This window comes from Scomber japonicus, chromosome 7 (genome assembly GCF_027409825.1).
Source record: "Scomber japonicus isolate fScoJap1 chromosome 7, fScoJap1.pri, whole genome shotgun sequence".
NCBI classification, from domain to species: Eukaryota; Metazoa; Chordata; class Actinopteri; order Scombriformes; family Scombridae; genus Scomber; species Scomber japonicus.
In genome coordinates this window covers 24,507,561-24,514,579 of record NC_070584.1, presented here as the reverse complement: position 1 = coordinate 24,514,579, position 7,019 = coordinate 24,507,561, and the positions used below count along the sequence as shown (strand labels likewise).

Sequence of the window (7,019 nt, the reverse complement as noted above, 5' to 3'; positions counted from 1 at the left end):
CTGATATGATAGACAGTGCGGTTTCATTACCCTTCAGACTGCACTCCTATTTGTTGATCTGCAGGTCTAAATAGGTGCTGAATTTGTTTGATGTTTTGGGGTACACTTGTTATTTTAACTGCATGTAAATAACTATATTTCACTGTTTAATTAGGTCCCAATATATTATAGGTCTTAATATCTAGTGACCTACAACTCACCAAATCAGTGCTTGCAAAGAAGTGAATAAAATACTGATTAACTGATTTCTGCCTGTTCACAAATTGTCATTTATAGGTTTCTTGATGGCCAGCAAATAATTGTTTTATACAAGAAAAAAGGCATGTTATTTGTAATCTGTCTGGCTGTGTCATTACAAACCAGTTCTACAACTGTATATCATAACTTTTAAGGGCACTGTATAATAGGGACCCTGAAGCTGTGCATGTGTTGACTGAAGGACAAGTCTGTCCCAAAGACACAAAACAATTCAACAAACACACAGTGTTTTGGTCTTAAATGACATCTGTTGTTATTGCATGCAAAACACACACATGCATGTCTTTCTGTGTTGGTGGTAAATAGCAGAGGTCTATTAAGTGACCTGAAAGGTCTGCAGTAGCCGATAGCATAGACTTACGGAGGTCAATATGATAGATGAGCATTGATTGAGGAGATAAAGCTCTGTTTCGACCATGTGGTTTCTTTTATCTTTACTCCTGAATCTGCATTTTTAACCCTAAAACCTCATTGAACTGCTGAATGGCCAGTCAGTACAAACTCATTCTGCACAGCCAAACATTGTTCAAACATACTTTAATTTAGATTCTTGAAGAGATCTTCAAGTTTCCAAAGATATCATTTACACTATCGGCTGAATTTGTGGGGGATATTTGTACAAGATGATGCACAAGACATTCATAATTTTTCAATTCGATCGAATTTTGCAGCCATAAAATACTTGGAGTCTTGAATTTGAATAAGTGTAAACATTTTTAGTTATTTATAAGGCAGTTTGGGGAAATAAACATAGAAAAGATGACATTTGGGGCATCTAGATGAAGATCATTTGTACCGCCTGTCCCTTATTAGACTTTTAAATTGAGGATAAAAAAAGATTATTGATAAAAACAACTAGATAAAACACAGATAAACAGATAAAATATAACAACAGAATACACAACAATATGCATCTGTGTCTATGTGTGCGTATGTGACTATATATATACACTGGCATGTAGTAAAGGCCTATAATAAAATGTAAAAGTAAAAGTATAGGCAGTCTATTAGTATAGTCGTCATTCAATTATCAAATAACCTCAGTAAAGAGTTGACATGTTGATACATAATTTGTATGTGAACATGTGGAGGAAAGTGTAGAATAAGATGATTTTTCCCCCCAACCCTAAACCTACTTAAAAGGGAAAAAGAGGGACGATGCCCGTTAAGAAGTTATTTTTTAGTGTCTTACTACACAACACTTAATATATTAGTAGTAATATTGGGAGGGGGGATACAGTAAAGCAGATTGAAGTGGCTATCAAGTCACTGAACTTGGCTTATTCTTTGTTTTATCTTTTTCGTCAGATGCACAAGTCCTTATTTTTGTGGGCGTCACCTTGTAAGACAAGTAACCAATAGGCTGCTTGTATACGCTCTTAGAACCACCTTTTGTACGGTTGCTATGCCTACTACACGTTCCTCCCTGATTGACGGCCACAGCAGCCAATGAGCGCCGAGCTGGGCGGGAGTCTGAAAACTGCCTGGTGAATTTCTACTACTATGATCAAACCGCTCAGGGTGCACACAAGTGTCGGACCGTAGCTGCCAAAAGACTGACTGGAGATGGAAAATGTACTATAAACGTTGTCGGAGAAGTCTATACAGGTAATAAATAATTCTTTGTCTCTTTTATCTCCTTGTGTGACATGAATATGACTGTGAAATTGGGTTCGTATTAGCCAGTGCTAGGCTATTAAAAATACCGAGTTGTTGCATGCATGGCTGTGACATTGTTGAATTGAAACTGGTGAGCACTAGTAGACGCGTTTGTTTGGCAGTGGTTGAAATATAAACGGAGGGAAATTTAGCTATCGTTCAAGGACAAACTTGCGAAAGACAAGTAAATATAAGCTTAAAATATGATATAAATCCAGACTAATATTAAGTTGATTATATTCAGTGTTACAAACCCATAGGCTATATCATTGTATTTTTATTGAGGGGTTCAAAATGTGCATCATCTGCCAGGATGACTCAAGGTTTTAATGGACTGACATTTTTACTTCTGACATAAACTGTTTTTCCAGTCAGGCTCCCACTCAGGGGTTATCTTTGTTTTCTGATGCTATCTTGAATGCATTTTTGGAGCCTATGCTGATTTCTAGTCACTGGTCAAATGATCCTCACACATCTTAAGACAAAGTTATCTTATGGATATGATGATGCATTGGTCAAAATGTAACATAAACATATAAACATATACTGTTTTTAAAGACCTGTGACCCAAGATACAGTATATCCTCCATTTCATATTTTCCAGCTGAAAAAAAATATGTAATGGTGACACTGTTTGTAAACTATCTCAACCACACTGCATATTTTTTATTTCTGTACTGCTGTGCATTGTTGCTCACATGTATATCTGTGAATAACTGAAATCAGCAGAAGGGCTCTAGCAGTGACACCAGATTCACTGGGGGAAGACACTGACCATTCAGCAAGTGAATCTGACATATTACCATACTTTATGGTGTTTCTGAGAGAGAGAGAGAGAGAGAGAGAGAGAGAGAGAGAGAGAGAGAGAGAGAGAGATCTGATGTGACTTATTTTACATAAAGATATGGCAGATATTTCTTTGCATGTGTTATAGACTGCTACTTTTAGATAAAATAGAGCATCTGATAAGCATGAATTTGCTCATCCGTAGTATAATGATTCAGTTTGATACTGTCTTGAATTGAAATATAGTATCATGACAGTAAAGATCCTACTTGATCTTTACCTGTGATGCTGTTTTTGTTTATAACTTAAAACACACAATCTGTGATCCAAAGGGTGGCCACACTGCTGAAATTCAAATACTAGCTTAAGCCTTGTTCTAGTATTAAAAAAACAAGAACTTTAAAAGTTGGCTCTGATATCAATCATTTTGTAAACACTGGAATAGAAATAGGTCTATATTTTGAGAAAATACTCAAAGTGTACATTTTCAGTGGGAATATGCTTTAATCTTTTTAGGTAAAATATAGTTATAAATATTAGAGGTGTCACAGTGGTCCACTTGTCTATCACCACAACATCCTTAATATGAAGTGATAATGCATGCCACCTTCCTCTCTCGCCACATTTCCTGTAACTCTCTGCTGTTACGCTATTACATAAACAACTTTGATAATATGCCAATTCTGTCATCTAGAATATAGAATTGACTTCTAGTAAGACAATATGTGTTTCTGGCAATTGTTAATTGGTTAAAATATCATCAATAGGTAATGTTAGAATGATCATTTTGTTGAGTTCAGAGTTTGAGGTTTGGCACTTTGCTTCATTGCATCATTTAAGTGCAAGTCAACCACTGACAGGCTTCACCAAATCACCCAGATTGGAATTCCCCTTTAACTGCCTGACAGATGTTGAGTTTTTCAGTTTGACTTTTGACTTCATTTTCAAACAGCTACAGCATAAGCCACACAGCAGTTTCATCCTTACACTGCAGCATGGCACAATGGCCTGTGTGCTCGCTTCATGTTGTTTCTCCTCTCTCTCTCTCTCTCTCTCTCCCTCTCTTGAAAGCAAATGGCTGGAGTTGAGAGTTGAATGTTGATATCAAAGGAGTAAACAACACTCTCCCTGGTGTCTTGACTTCAACAGGAGCTAGGCTTTTTCCCTGATGAATGCTGAGAAAGTGAGTCAGGGTGAGTGGGATGGAGAGAGGCGGCAGTGAGAAAGGAGGAGGAGGAGGAAGAGGGGGTTCCACTATTTAAAAAAAAAAACAAACACACACCAGCGTTTGGAGGAACAATCGTCTTTTCTCACCTCTCCTCCGTTTACAGGCACGATCTTGCCAAATCACATTTGTTGCTGGCTGGTTTTTTACAATCAAGTGTTCACTGATTGGCCAACGGCTGTTTTCTATAACAAGTCTGTTGAGGCTCCTTAGTACCTGCTTTTTACAGTCATGTATTTGCACTATATAGTACACTAAGATTATACTAAGACAAAATATGGAGACCTAGGAAGAATACATGTATTTAAATAAATTAAATGAAGTTTGTATATCCTCAACACTACAGTTATAGTTGTGTTATTTCATAGTAGCTAGCTACCTGTGACGTTGCTCATACATTGAGCTTCTGATGCTAGTGAAAGTATTGCTGGATCTGACATTGAATATTAAAGGTAAACATGCCCAGTCAATGAACATTACATGGACTGCTGGCTCTGCACAATGTTCATTTTCAATTAATCTGCTGATGTAAAAGTCCAAAATGTAAAAGTACTCCATTTAATATCACATACTATGATTACCAAAACCAGCAAATATTCACATTTAAGAAGCTTTTTTGTTATTTTTTCTTAACATATACCTCATTAATGAATTATCAAAATAGTTACAGATTCATTTTCTGTTGATCAACTCAAAAATGTATTGACAAATCGTTTCAGCTGTCGTTTTACAGAGGTATACAGGTCAGATGGTATGTGGGATGGAGCGCGCTCACTCAAGCCAACTCCTGCAGGCTGAATTTGAAATTTGTCACAGACCCAGAGTTGATGATGAATATTACATACTAACATATTGCTTCCAGCCACAGTCGTACTAATATTTCTGCACCCTGTGACATGTTTACTGTGTTGTAGGCACTAAGGGATAACTGTGTGGAGACTTTTTCACTGTAGAGAAGAGTTGGACAGTCTATATCTTTTCTACCTCTCTATCTGTGATAGGTCGATATCGCCTAATAATATTGACTGACCGATATATCAGTCTGGCTCTATCCATGACATTTAATTGCAAAGGTGTTACAGGCTAAGACAGGCTGGATATCCTATTATGATACGGGGCAATTGCAATATGATAGATATTTTGTTAGATCTTAAGTTCTGTTGATCTTAACAATAATGACATTTTGCTATATTTTTCAGCCTGTAGGAGCTTTCACATACAGTAAAATTAATATAAAGGAGATGCCGTCTATGTAATTACATGTTGTCATTCAGTCAATCATAACGAGTGACGAGGTTGGCCACCAGAGAACGTACTACAGGTAGTGAAAAGTACCCAAACCATTCACCAACTCCCTCAGGCTTTCTGCTGACTTGCTGTTTCCTCACAGCTGTGCAGCACACAGGCAATTGATAAAAACCACAAACACTCTCTTTTTAAAGCCTGATGCATTTCAAGCCTGATTTTTTCTTCTTCTTAACATCAGAGACAGAGGCTGGCTGCAGAGAGAGAGAGAGAGAGTGGGGAAGGTGAGGAAAGAGAAAGGAGCAGGTGAATAAGAAGAGCTGCCTGTTTTGCATTTAGATTTGAATGGACTCTGTGCCGAGCTGATTCTTTATCTGCCAGCAACCTGCTGAACGGTCCTTGTGCTAAGTATTCAAAACCGGCAGAAATGCTCATGTGCACACGCTCGCCGCCACGCACGGTCAAAACCTTTGGACTCCTTCGCATCCACTGATGACTCCTCTTTCTCTTCTCTTTGACCCTTAAGGATATTCTTACTATTCCTAATTGTGATCCTGCCTCCCTTCCTCTACTATTGGCTCTCCTGCAACACATTACGGTGCCGATGACAAATATTAATTATACATGGGTAGCGCCTCTCATATGTAGGTTTCAGTGCTGCAAGGCCTTCCCTCTTCATTGCCAAGCAGGGCAGCACCCAGAGGCAGGAAATTCAAGGCAGGAAACAGTTAAGCTAACCTGTTACGTAACAAAAAAACAGGACTTGAGTTGTGCTTTTAACATTTCTTGCATCATAAATCCAGTGTTCAACTTCTATAAATTCAGGTGACAATGTTACATCCTGCTGGGAGACCTTGTACGAGCCCTGCCTGTGTAAAAACCTTAACACTGTGCCTGAGGGTGTGAATGAGCCTAGCCAAGGTTCCCCCTCCACCCTCTCTTCACCCTCCCTTCACCCTCCCCGTGGCAGATGGGAGGATTCTGGGGCAGGATGGAAGAGCAGACCTTCCCTCTGGCTCTGGTCATGGGTCTGTTTCTAGGTTACTGGTACATTTTATGCTGTGCTGTGCTCAAAAGGCACGAGTGATAAGTGGCGGTGAAAGATAAGGAGAATTATTTTGTTGATTGACTTAATAGCAGCATAGAGGGTGATTTTTATTTAAGATTATTTTAATTATCTCAGAGTTTAAAAAATAACTTTTTATCAGCGATAACCCAGAGGGGGCACTTTTAACATAATTATGGCTTTGAACTGTTTCTTCACTTATAGTTGTGCTACGTAATGATGTTCATAATAAGTGTATTAAATATGCTGTCTTATCTCCTTTATGGCCTCTGTGAATTATAGTGGTATCGTCTCCAGTATGAGGTCCGAATGATGATCTTTGCTGTGCTCCCAAAATTTCTCTCCCTTCATTCGCTGTCGTCTCCTTAAGTGTGATAATATGCCCCCCCCCCCCAAAAAAAAGGTCAACTCAACAAAAAAAACTAGAGCTGAAACAATTAGTCAGTCATTCAAACAGCCAAACATTCAATTTTGTTCATATACAGTCAAGCCCGAAATTATTCATACCCCTGGCAAATTTTGACTTAAAGTTACTTTTATTCAACCAGCAAGTTGTTTTTTGACCGGAAGTGACACAGGCGTCTCCAAGAAGATAAAAAGACGATGTACAAAAGGCATCATTGTGGTAAAAAAAATATTTCAGTCAGCTTTTATTTACATTTGAACAAAAAGTGGCATGTCCAAAAGGGGTATGAATAATTTCGGGCTTGACTGTAAATCTAACCTCCAAGGTGCATTTAGTGCGGTAGCTGTTGTGGAGCTTTCAATCATTTCACTTGA

General features: G+C 38.3%; 1 protein-coding gene across 1 annotated transcript in view; it reads left to right on the top strand.

The window, feature by feature from the left end:
• The first annotated feature begins 1,784 nt into the window (after positions 1-1,784).
• fcho1 (FCH and mu domain containing endocytic adaptor 1) overlaps positions 1,785-7,019 on the top strand; it is a 63,508-nt gene continuing 58,273 nt past the window's right edge. Inside the window, exon 1 of the mRNA XM_053322603.1 lies at positions 1,785-1,866. The gene's annotated coding sequence lies outside the window, so the exon portion shown is untranslated. The remainder of the gene's footprint in view (positions 1,867-7,019) is intronic.